The sequence below is a fragment of the Pteropus alecto genome, unplaced genomic scaffold (genome assembly GCF_000325575.1).
Source record: "Pteropus alecto unplaced genomic scaffold, ASM32557v1 scaffold65, whole genome shotgun sequence".
NCBI lineage: Eukaryota > Metazoa > Chordata > Mammalia > Chiroptera > Pteropodidae > Pteropus > Pteropus alecto.
In genome coordinates this window covers 7,212,492-7,225,264 of record NW_006439191.1, presented here as the reverse complement: position 1 = coordinate 7,225,264, position 12,773 = coordinate 7,212,492, and the positions used below count along the sequence as shown (strand labels likewise).

Below are 12,773 nucleotides of genomic sequence, written 5' to 3'. Positions count from 1 at the left end.
GATAGGAAAATGTGTTATGGGGACATTTCTCCCATCCCTTTTCCCCTGGTGATTTTCGGTAAGATGAGGGGGCAGTCAGCAATGTGAAGATGGACTCCTTGTCTGTTCCAGGTTGACGGGATGTGAAGCTTGGGAGAGAGAGGAGGAAAGTATAAGATGATGGGTTTTCTCGCCAGCGCGGATGCTGCAACGTACAGAATACGTTGTTTACAACGGCCGCGGGCCGTGTGCATTCGGCGCGATTGCAGCCGGCTGGGGGCAGAGCCGGGAGGGCAGCAGCAAAACCCAACTCGGTTTCTGAAAAACACAAATCCTTTTCACCGCCTGCGGACCAAATTACCAGCTGACATGCTAAACCTATTAAATATGTATTTTGCAAATTTTGAAATGAGGGAAAACGCTATGTAAAAATTTTTACAGATGCTGCATGATTGTAAATGCGCTTAGCGATGTGGGACGCGCTCCAAGTTTGTCCTTTCGTGGATTGCTATTAGCTTACATTTGAAATCTCTGTTGGCCACGTAGTGCACGTTGTTCTTCCAGATGTAATCATTTTTCTCTTTTATCTGATCTCCTACAGTCTCTCTGTTTTCATCAATATCTGACAGCAATTCCCAGGGATCCAATATAGTCCATCCACTCTAATATCCTTATGTCTCTCTTTGAAATCTAATACCTTAGCAGTGAAATAATTTATTGTGCTTTATTTAGACTTTTATTTTTTGCATGTGTTTTGATACTAACCTTTTGAAAAGAGTTATTTGGAAATTTAAACCAACTGTTCACCAAAAGTTATGAAAGCATGATTAAGAATTTTTCTCTCTTTTTAAATCCCTTTTTAATCCTTCATTTTTTTAGCGTGCCGTGGCAGATGCTACAAAGTCCACGTGTCTGGCAACGATGGGAAAATGAAGATTAATACTTCTCGGAGCCCAGCTAACAGGTAAGCCATACAGAAGAAGATCAAATGGGCCAGAAAAAAATCGGTGACAGTCTTATTTTTTTTTTTTTTTTTTTTTTTTTTTTTTTTTTTTTTTTTTTTTTTTTTTTTCTCAAAAACCCTTAGGTTATGTGGTTGTCAGAACCTAGCGATAGTTAATTCACTGAATGTGACCTGGTGAAATGATGATGGCCCCACGTACCCACCTAATAAGTAGGTGGGAGCTACGCGGTTCCAAGTTACATATCCTACATTTCCATTTGTCTTCGGTCCTAAGGAAATGCATTTTGTGACGACTGCCTTAAAAGACGTTTTTACGGGTATGTCGGAGTCTCATATGTGCATTGTTAAATTAAAGGGAAAATTTGTTCCACTGAAGTAGTTGGCAGAAAACCGTAAATCTTAATGGATAGGAAAATATGTCTTTCAATAAAACGGAAAGAAAGAAACAGACGCGAGAAGCAAGCTAGCGCGACGCCCGCCGAAGGGCTCCTGAAAAACTCAGGGCTCTGAGCAGCATCTCGCAGTCGTCACCCTTTCCCCAAAGTCGCTGTTCTCTTTGCTCTTCCCTTTTACTTCAGAAAATTGTGCCGTGGTGATGCCAAAAATTCGAAGCAAGAATGAAAAACGGTTTCGTTTTATTGCTAACCTGTGAAAATGTGTTTTTTTGCCAGCGTTGTGGTGGTTGGGATTTTTTTTTTTTTCTTTTTTCTTTCCTTCCTCACATGGCTCTAATCCTGGCCGGGTAGACCTTGACGTGCAAATAAAATTCCACCCTAAATAAGTAAACTATGTTTCTCGGTCGAAGTCCGAAAAACTCTATTTCTTACTTTTCTATTCATGCAAGATATACTTTCCACTGCTTCTTACCCAAGTTCATTCCTCACCACCAGAATGGACAAAGGGAGTATCTGAGTAAAGGAAGCTTCTGCTTTTCTTTAACCAGACGTGAGAATGAGTGAAATAGTAGCCTCTGCGAGTACTTCCTGCAGCCCTCAGCATCCTTAAGATATCTGCAGGATACTCACTCTGTCGATAAAACTTTATCCGTAGAGCCCATGTCTGTACCACACAGATGTGAGTGACCATATTTGCTCAGCAATAAAAGCTTATTGAGTGTTTTAGGTGCTCTGGAATCAAATGTGGACAAAACAGAGATACCTACCTTCATGGAGCTATTTACATTTGCATAATGTTCAGCACTTTTAACGAATTGTTCAACCAACTAATTAATTATTTGGCAATGCTGATTGAACTTGCATTATGTACCAGAGTTATGTTACCATATTAAATGCTGGGATTCAAAGACTTGATGCTGACTTTCAAGAACTCTGAGTCTGGTAGTGAAGAAACACATCTAAGCCAACACATATGATCCATTACGACGGCCGATAAGGTAGAATGAGTGGTCAGTACTAGTGGTCGTGTCATTAGGGTAGACAGAATTTTTTTTTTATCTCCAGTGGCCAATATTTCTCTATATCTGTCCCATTAGAACTTGATATTATCCTGATGTGACTTCTGCTTTTTCTCATGTGCTTACCTATACTTTACAAAATTTTCATTGTGAATATTAATTGTTTTTCTGTATCAAGTTCAGTTCATTTCATAAATTCAAACCCCACCAGTTCAAAACTTGCGATGCACTAGATACCTGATAATTATTCTAAAGATATAAAGCGGGTCGATCTTGGTTGTCATAGGCTGAAAGTTAGTCACTGAAGGACAGAACTACCCTTAACATGTGTGTTTTTAGCAGCAGGAAACTCTCATAACCTGGAACCCGGAGAGATGGCTTTGTTATGTAGGTACCAGTTTAATTTAGACATAGGATAGATTGATGTAATCAGAATGAGTGTCCTAAGAAAAAAATTGATAAATAAGATTGTGATGGCAATACTTAAAGAAAAGCTAATCTGAAGATACAGATTCTTCTGGAAAAAATAAACCAGGACGAGGATATCTTTTATAGCATTCGATATGTCACTGTGGAAAGCTCATCTTGATTACGTGTGGATTAAGGCCCTTCAGAGCTCTCCTGTGCCACATGTATGTCCTATTCTAACACTCACCATGTGGAACATTCTGAGGGAGCCACTGATATCTGTTTGATGCTGGCTGTGCACATAGTAGGTGTTCAGCATTTGTTTATTTTGAATTGACTCACAACACAGGTTCTAGCCAGATGCTTAATTATCATTCAGTTGATTTTTCTAGCAGTTTCCTTAACCCAGGGGAAGGACTTTAAGATTACTATGACAGGAAATGGGTACTAGATTTTAAAAAGTTCTGCTAAGGCACACAACTAAGTATAGGTCTATTTTAATCAGACATTGCTTATTCTTAAAAGTTGATATTTCTCTTGCCTCTGACTCCTCTTCGTGCTGGTACACTTGCCACTTGAAAGGCCTCACAAAGTCATGTTAAAACTGGGACATCAAGGAATAAATTTGAGATGTTTGCCACATTTGAGGCAATGTTACCAGACATCGGTGGGCAGGAAATGTCATCTCTGGTCACCTCGTAAACTGCTAACCTACCAAGATATGTCCAAGGATACAAATCAAAACATTTTTCAACAGGGTTCTATTTAGTGGTCACATTCTTGAATGTTTCAACTTGTCACTATTTTATCCCCAATCAAATGTAGAACATGGCCTCAAAGGGTCTCTTTGTTTTTCTTCCCGTAAGATGGCAGACTTATTTATGCTCAACTTGAAGTAGCGTAACTTATTGTTCCCTTAAGCTTTTTGATAAGTTAAAAAATATTACGGCCTAGGATTTCATTACCTCCTTTACAATAAAAGTGGTGGATAAAGAAGAATGAGTAACAATTTGTGTACTTATTTATTTATACAAAAAGAACTTATCGAGCACCCACCACGTGTGCGAACGCAGGAGGAATTACCATACGAAATAGAAATTGCAAAATGAACACGACAGATTCACAATCTGATGGAGGCGATAGACATACAAACAAGTAATTATATTACAATTTACTTAGTCAATAAGTATTTATTCAGCACCTACTATGTGCTAGACATGAACTTAAAAACCAGATTCCTTCTCTCATGGAGCTTACATTCAAGTTGGGAAAACAGGCAATAAATGGGTGAATACAAAAAAAAAATGATAAATACATAGGAAAAGAAGGGGATTAACTCTAGGAAGAAAATGAGGAGGGAGCTGTGATCAGCGGTAGAGTTAACCATCACAGAAGGTGTGGTCGCGAAGAGTCCTATAATTGGTTAACACAGGTTAATACTTGAAGAGTAGTTGTCAGTTGTGCAAAGAACAGTTGGGGAAAGGAAGTTACGGGCAGAAAGAATTGCCGATAGTGCGGGCTCGAGGTGTGATTCGATTCCAATGTCATACCCACGTGTTAAAAACTTTCCCCAAATCCTCCGGGCAGAGTAGCAGAGTTAGTGCTCCTTTTCAGGTACTTGATGTTGTAAGTTATGCTGCTCCGATCTATTCTACATTATGTTAAAATTATTTGTATATGCCGGAGACTTCTCACTAGGGTGGGTACAACGGATCAATGGTGATCATTGATCCACTGGACCAATTGCAATACCTGGTTTAGGTGTCACGCTATTTTTTTTTTTCTCCTTCTCCTTTCTTTTATCAGATTGGAACACACACTGGCTGAATATATGAGAAGGGTGCAGGCTCCCTTACCCAAGGGTAATGCCAGCAGAATAATTAACATAGGCACTGTGGAAAAAAATTGTCTCGCTGAGCCCACACCCTGAGGGCAGAAGAGGTCGATTTTCTCTTCCACTCTCCCCCTATAAAAAAAGAACCTGTAGTAACCTGTGTCACTGCAGTAGACAGACATGGGCGCAGAACTGACAACAAGCCAGAGAAGGTGGGTCCGCAGGGGTGAGAAACAAAAAGAATATGGAGTAAATGAAAGGATGGAAGAAGAGATAGGAGATAAATCAGAGCAAACGTCTCTGTTCATCTTAAATGGCAGGAAGATATTTAAAAATAGAGAACGGAAGTTCTCGACCCATAATAGAATCCTGGCAATTACCCAAATCCCCGACTTGTCTTGAGAATTTTTTTATAAGTTAACATAAATGATCCCAATGTCTAAAGTTGGACAAAGTTATATAGTTTTCTAGACACTCCTCATTTGTCTTTCTTCACATTATGTACCGATAGTTTGAATATGTGAACCACGCAGCCCTAGCTTTGCCTGTTAAAGATAGGAGTAAAACAATGGATTTGCAGATAGTAGAAGCTCAATAATTTATCAGTGAATGTTAAATAAGTAAAAGTTAAAAGCGAAAGCTACTTTAATACTATTCTAATGGTATTGGATTGTTTGAAATAAAATTAGCTTAATCAATTCTGGCTCCTGTGATCGGAAGGAGCACACATAGATTATACAGGAGGAAAAGCAGCCAGGCACCATCCTACAGTGAAACAAAATACTTATGCAAAGAATTAACTGGTGTGTTTAAAAGTTTTAAATCGTAAAACTATAAAACGGGGAGATTACAGAATGTCTAGAGTGATTTAAATCATGAGGAAAAATTTTTAGGATGTCTCAGTGAGATCTTAAATGGGCAGAAAGGCATGATGCTGGTATTAGGAAAATCAGTGATAAATAAAATAATCTTTCAGAATTTACAGGGAATACGTTTCTGAAAAGTACCGTGACTGACAAATTTTATCTTGCAAGATCAATGTCCCACAGAAAATTTACGAAAGCCAATAAAAAAATGACATTTTATTTTTAATAATTGTGACACTTAAATATAAAAGCTCAAGAAACTTGGCTTATAAAACAAACTAAATATTTTAAAATCAGAACAAAATACTGCAGTTGGTACCTTGTATTAATCGAGATAGCCTATGTCAGCTGTAGTTCAAATCACTTCTTAGTACTTAGTACATATAACCACACAGTTTGTTCCTCACTTGTGGTGGGTTTTACTCCTCATAGTAGCCAGTTAGCTCCATTGACTAAGTCTATAGAAGGTAACACTTGTAAACACTGAAAAAAATAAAAAGAACAAATACCAGAAGGCTCTTGAAAGTGACCAAACCAGAGAAATACTGGAGAGGAGTCGACACTTGGAAGAAGAGAAAAACAGCAGATGAACTTCCAAATTTTTAAAGCGTCTGAGCCTGGCAGGCCCCGAGCTAAACTCTGCAGGGCTGAAACTGAGATAGAAACTCATCAGAATTTCTGGTTTCGAGAACCAGGCCCCATGCACGGAAGTGAGATTCTGCTGTCATCAAATGCAGGGGAGAGAGAATTTGTACTTAGAGGTCTACCCATTTAACCGTCTGCATAGAATGACTAATACTCTTGGAAAGAAATAACAGAAGCCAGAGTCTCCCTAACAAAACAGTCACAATATCCAAGAAAAAGGAAAAAATGTGGAATTAGCAGGCAAGGATTTTAAAGCAGCTCAAAAATATAAAGAAAACTATGTTCGTAATCAGTGAAAAGATATGAAATCCTAACAGAGAAAAGTAAACAATAGCAAAATTAATATAACTTCCAGAACTGAAAAATAAAATATCTGAAATTTAAAAAATAACTTGATGGGCTTAACGGTAGGTTGAAAACGATAGAACAAAAAAGACAGTAAACATGGAAATAGCTGCATTGAATTTATCCAACCTAAAAAACAGGGGAAAAACCCATGTTTTAAAAGAATGAAGTAAATCTTAGAGACCAATGGGACAACTTTAAAATGTCTAACATATATGTAATTGTAGGTCCATAAGAAAAGGAGATAGATAATAGAGAAAAAAATTTTTGAGGAAAGAATTACTGAAATTACCTAAATTAGTAAAAAGGAAAACAAAAATATTAACTTTAGATTCAAACATTTTTATGAATGAGAAAGCTATAAATGCGAAGAAAATCAACTAGGCCTATCATAGTCAAACTGCTCAAAAGCAAAGATAATAAGAAAATCTTGAAAGCAGGCAGAGGGAAAAAGACACATTGCATACAGTGCAACAACAATTTCATTAAAGCTATTTGTGACTTCTCATTGGTCACAGTGGAAGTCAGAAAATAGTGGAACAATATTTTTAAGGGCTAGACAGGAAAAACTCTCAACTTAGAATTTCATATCGAATAAAAATATTCATCAGGAATGAATTACACCTCAATAAAGCTAAAAAAAAAAAAAAAAGAATAAAATCCAACCAAAGACATTATCAGGTAAATGGAAGGTAGAATTTGTGGCCAGCAAACCTACACTATGAAAAATGCTAACATAAATTCTTCAGGCCGAAGAAAAGTGATGTCAGATGGGAATTCAGATCTTCAGGAAAAAATGAAGAAAACTGGAAGTTATAAATATGAGGACAAATTTAAAAGATGATATTTTTCTTCTTAATTAAAAAGATATGTAACTTTTAAAGTAAAAATTAGAATCATTTATGGAGTTTTATAATATATATAGATACGTGTGACAAATTTACCATAAAGGACAAAGAAAAGGGTAAATGGCCATATATATAGTGACAGGCCTCTTACATTTTAGGGGAAGATGGCGACATTAACACTAGACTGAAAAGTCAAGGATGTATATTATAATCTCTTAACAACTAAAAATTAAAGTGTCGCTAAATAGCCAATAAATAAATTAAAAATCGAATTTTACCAATATTCAGTTAATCTGAAAGAAGGCAGGAATGGAGGAATCGGGGAACGAAAATTGAGGGGATGACCAGAAACCAAACAGGAAAACAGTAGACAGAAATCGAATGATCTCAAAATTAATATTCAGGGTATTTACTGAAAGCATTCCAATTAAAAGGCATTGTCAGATTGGATTTTTAAAAAGCAAGACCCAACTCCACTGTATTTATAAATATGTATTTTAAATATAAAGACACAGATAAGATGAAAGCAAATCAGATGGCTAGAGTGACTATATCAACATCCAACATGTCAAAGAATAGGTCAAGACAAAGAGATAGAGGGGTATTTCATAATGATAATAGGATCAATTCACTAGAAAAACTTACATGTGCACCTAATAACAGATCTTCAAAATACATGAAACAAAAATGGGCAGAATTAAAGGGAGAAATAGAAAAATCCACAATTACAGTGGAAGATTTTAACACCCTCCTCTAAGCAATCAATTAAAAACTTCAGAAAAAAAATATTGAAGATATAGAAGATTTCGATGAACAAGGCCATCGACCACCTTGACCTAATTGCTCTCCCTGAAACACTCCAGCCAAAAACTGGAGAATGTGCATTTTTTTAAGAACATGTGGAAGATTAAATGTTTATATTTAAAAAGAAAGACCTAAGATCAATGGCCCAAGAAGTTCTTAAAACCTTTTTCACCTTAGGAAGCTGGAAAAAAAGAATGCAAATTTAAAAGAGGTAGAAAGAAGAAAATGATACATATAAGAGTAAAAAAATAATGAAATTTTTAAAAGACCGAAAATAGAGAAAATTTGACAAAATTCCTGGATAAATACGGTGGTGAGTGCATGACTGAGACAGGACTTGCCGAGACAAAGTGAGATGGAGACAGGAAGCCTGAAATACACATCGTGAGCATCAGTAATACTAGAACTTCGAGATATCCCCGTACTTATAAAAGAAACCTAGTTCATGATTAGAACGCTCTCTAGAGAAAGCAGCAGGCCCAGTGGTTCTGCGGGATTGTATTCCACACTCCACATGAAATCTGTTGCGATTCAGGTGACTCTCCAGGTGACTGTGACTGCGCCTGTGTCCGCAGCTCAGCAACGTGGCCGTTTTATGTCTCTCCCATCTCAGCCGGAGATATTGATCACAGAGGTAGAGAAGTAGACTTTGCTTTATCCTAGAAGGGACCCTATTCACGTCTATTTACAGATTTTTCTTTTTTTTCCCCAGCAAGAACTCATCATATGCCTTCGCCTACATTTAAGGGGTTGAAAAAATAGAGTTTTTCATATTTTCAGGAATGAGGAATATAAAACAAGCTGTGGTGAACATCTGGTATTATCCCTGACCCGGGACTTTTTCTCTGATTTTTGTCAGTTGGTCAGAAAGTATGAGGATCAGGTAAGCAGGGTTTCTCACGAATACCGTTCATTCGGACTGAACTCTGAACGATGTATGTTAAGTTTTCCAATTATCTTTCTTACTTTTTTCATTTTCGTAAATCTGGACAAAATTCCTGATTTTATTCAAGTGGTCATATTACTTGAGGACAGTTTTTGCTGGATTCGATCTTCTAGTCTTTTATCCATCTCCTGAAAGCATGAGACATAAAAATATATATCTCGTCATACTCCCAGAGACCTACTCATGTGGCAGAGGGGGAAGGGTAAGCGGCTGCCATTTTTGTTCTGTCCTTCTGTTTAAAAGAGCCAAATGAAATGAAATTTTGCTATGCAGATGTAAGCTTTTTTAATTATTAGAGTCGGCGAGTGAGTGTCGTGTTATGAAAATCGAAAAGGGGGCCTGGTTGACAGTCTGTGCAGTCACTTCTCTGAAAAGGCAGTGGGAAAACACCGCGTTCGTGTCAAGTACAGAGACACTGAAGAAGGCATCTAATCAGCGTGGAGGGTGAGCCGGGGTTCTTCTGATTCGATAACCGAGAATCTTGAGTCCGAGGTAAACAAAGCTGTGCAGTCACCATCGACACACAGACAGCGCTTGCAGAGGAAGGCATGGGACAAGGCATGGGACACCGTGCATGAGAAGCACAGTGCAGAAGAGTGACGTGGTGACTCAGAGCCCTAGCTTTTAAGTCAGACAGTCGAACCTGGGTTCCAGTCTTGTTTCCTCCTCTTCGTAGCTTTGATACCGTGGCCCAGTGATCCCAGTTTCAGAAGCTCAATTTCCTCCACTCCGAAATGGTGATAATGGCGCTTTCTTCTTTAAGGCTGTCATGGGGATCGAGCGTGTCGGTGTATGGGACGTGAGAAATGCTCGATGAATCTAGTGATTATCACTGTCGAGGACTCAGACATCGTCAGTGCTTTCGTAGGCGAATTCAGAAAGCTTTTGCCTGAAAAATGTTTTAAGGTTGTTGGGACCTGATAACGATCGCAGTTTGCTTCATTCACGTAATATGAATGGACCCAGCCAGAAGCGAGCAGTAGATTCGAGGATGTATTTTCTAGTTTTCCCTATTTCTAATTTATTTACATTTTAATACATATATTATATATCTCACACACACACACACATACACACACACGCTTCCATCTTCATTCCTTTCTCTGTGGTGGTTAGCGCGTGACTGAACTGAGACTTGTTGAGACGAAGACAGAAGGTGGAATCTTGAAACAAACAGTGTGAACATCAGTAAGACCTCAATTTCCATGCTTCGCGGTGATGCAAGCCCAGGGCTTTGGAATTTCAACATAACCTTGAACCATCACCAACTTTGATCTTCCTCACCTTCCGCCGGTAGTAATTGGGCCCTCCCTCCTGCGGCCGCTGCTGGCATTTTCATTGGTACCTTTCCTTTGCTTTCATCCACTTTGTTTAATTCTTTCTGGCAGCTGCAAGAGCTGATTGCCAAACTCCCGTGTTTGTCACATCAGAGCTGTGACTCCCACCCTCTTGCAGCATGGCGGGGCTGGGCTACACCTCTGGTTCATTAAGAAAGTTGCTGTGGAGAGAAACTTGGGCCCACCAAGAGTTTTCTCCCAAACTGACATAGAAAGCAAGGGATTCAGGGTCAGGTTCAAGTGGATGGAAGTACTAGCTCTGCCGATGGTTATCCAACCAACGGTGGACAAGTTACTTCCCCTGTGGGAGCCTCCGCTTTCTCCTTCCTAAATAGTATTTGCTCATTTAGCAAATAGTATTTACTAACTAGTCTTTAGCTCAAAGGGTTGTCTGGGATTAAATGAATGAGGGTAGGTAATGTGAGCCTGCAAGAATATCAAGCCCTCAATAAACGTCAGTTACTGCTCTTCCCACTTCTCGCAGTGACCAAGCTGGACCCCCGAAGTTCAAGTCTAAGTGCACTGCTTCGACATCCGTGACTCGCTGTTCATGGCGGATCGAGAGAGCTCTGGGAACGATCAGAACACAGATCTCTGATTCATTCCCACCCATGCAGTGTGTCTCCTGGAGCTGCCATGACAAAGCACCAACAACTGGGTGCCTTCAAACAACAGAAATTTAATCGCACAGCTCTACAATCTAGAAGTCTTAAATCGAGGTGTCATAAGGTCATACTTCTTCTGAAACCTGTAGAATTCATATTGATTTGAAGGCCTGTCCTTCTCCGGTATGACCTTGTCTTAACTAACTAAATCTCCAGCGACCCTATTTCTAAATAAGGTCACACTCCGAGGTTCTCAGGGTTAAGACTTATCTTTGGGGAGGACACAATTCAACCCATAACATGTAGACCTTTTTTTTTGCCTTTACCAGTTCTAGATATTTTTTTATAATTGTTCGTGTCTCGTGGTGGGTGGGTGCTGTCGTGATCTGGTCACGGGAGGCAGAGAGAGTGGACATCTAGCTGGCCGAACCAGAAGGGACTGCGTGAATGGCGGCTTCAGGACCAGACGGTAGTTCTCAGGCAGGTAGACAATGGAATGGGCTCGGGAGTTTCAAAAATGCTGATGCATTTTTGGATATTTTTTTATAATTGTTCGTGTCTCGTGGTGGGTGGGTGCTGTCGTGATCTGGTCACGGGAGGCAGAGAGAGTGGACATCTAGCTGGCCGAACCAGAAGGGACTGCGTGAATGGCGGCTTCAGGACCAGACGGTAGTTCTCAGGCAGGTAGACAATGGAATGGGCTCGGGAGTTTCAAAAATGCTGATGCGTAGGTCCCTCCACCCAGTGATTCTGGCTGAAGCCTGGCCGTTAGGCCTTTCTAAAGCTCCCCGGTGACTGTGACGTGCAGGCCAGTCTAAGAATCACTGAACTAGAAAAACTCAAAGCTAATGATGGCAGCTCTTCTACTTGATTAGATCAAGCCTAATTGGAAAGGTTGGCGGCCTGTATTTTCTTTTCCAAATCCTTGATGCCAGATGTATTTAGGAATTCACATTAAGGAATTTTTCAAAATTTAAAAAAAGTAATAAGGAGCATATAGAGCATATAACATAAAACTCCCAGTGTTAAGGAGTGTCTGGACAGCACTCCTTAATCGGACTTAATATTGTTTCAATGAAACATGTAAATATTTACTTTATAAAGAGACCTAGGTCAGGTTAGTTTGGATTTTGCTACCAGAGAGAACCGGTACCAAACTTATGGAAAAATTTCAGTTTTCAGTTCTTTATACATTCTGGAATTGAGGATAAAGGATCGTGACTATAATTATAAACCTCTGTGTTATACATAGAGCCCAAGAATTATACAACAAGACCGTGTGCCTGGCTGCAGAGGTCTTAGGTAGGAGCTGTGTGCAGAAGGAGGTTCCGAGGTCTGGCGTGGCGGTTAAGAGGTTGGGTGTTGGAATCCAAAAGACCGGACCTGGGTGTGCAGAATGCCCCTGTCTCTCAACTACCTGGCGGACTTCGATCAAGTTCTTTAATTGACACCAGCCTCTGTTTTCTCAGCTGCAGAATGAGGTTCCTTCTCACCATCCCAGGAGGTTGGCAATGATAAATGGGCTGATAGCCACAAAGGTCCTGACTTAAGGATTAGAAGATGGTATTAATTATTGAAAAATAACACGAAAATTTTTTTTTTAGAGGTACTGAGTATCCATGGAAACGAAGTGGTCTCACAACCAGGGGAAATATGCTGGATCAGGAAGCTCTGTGTTCCTTCTTCCGTGGCATCTGTCCCTAGATATTTGCCTTTGTGTTGGTCTTAACAGATGCTCTGCTGCTCACTTTACCGTCCAGTTCGGAGCGGGAGGGGGT

General features: G+C 39.4%; 1 long non-coding RNA gene across 6 annotated transcripts in view; it reads left to right on the top strand.

Annotated features, from left to right (window-relative positions):
- LOC107195959 overlaps nt 1–12,773 on the top strand; it is a 304,896-nt gene that overhangs the window by 104,952 nt on the left and 187,171 nt on the right. For all 6 annotated transcript variants that reach the window (XR_003047553.1, XR_003047558.1, XR_003047554.1 and 3 more), the window contains exon 3: nt 859–943. This is a non-coding gene — a long non-coding RNA (uncharacterized LOC107195959). The remainder of the gene's footprint in view (nt 1–858; nt 944–12,773) is intronic.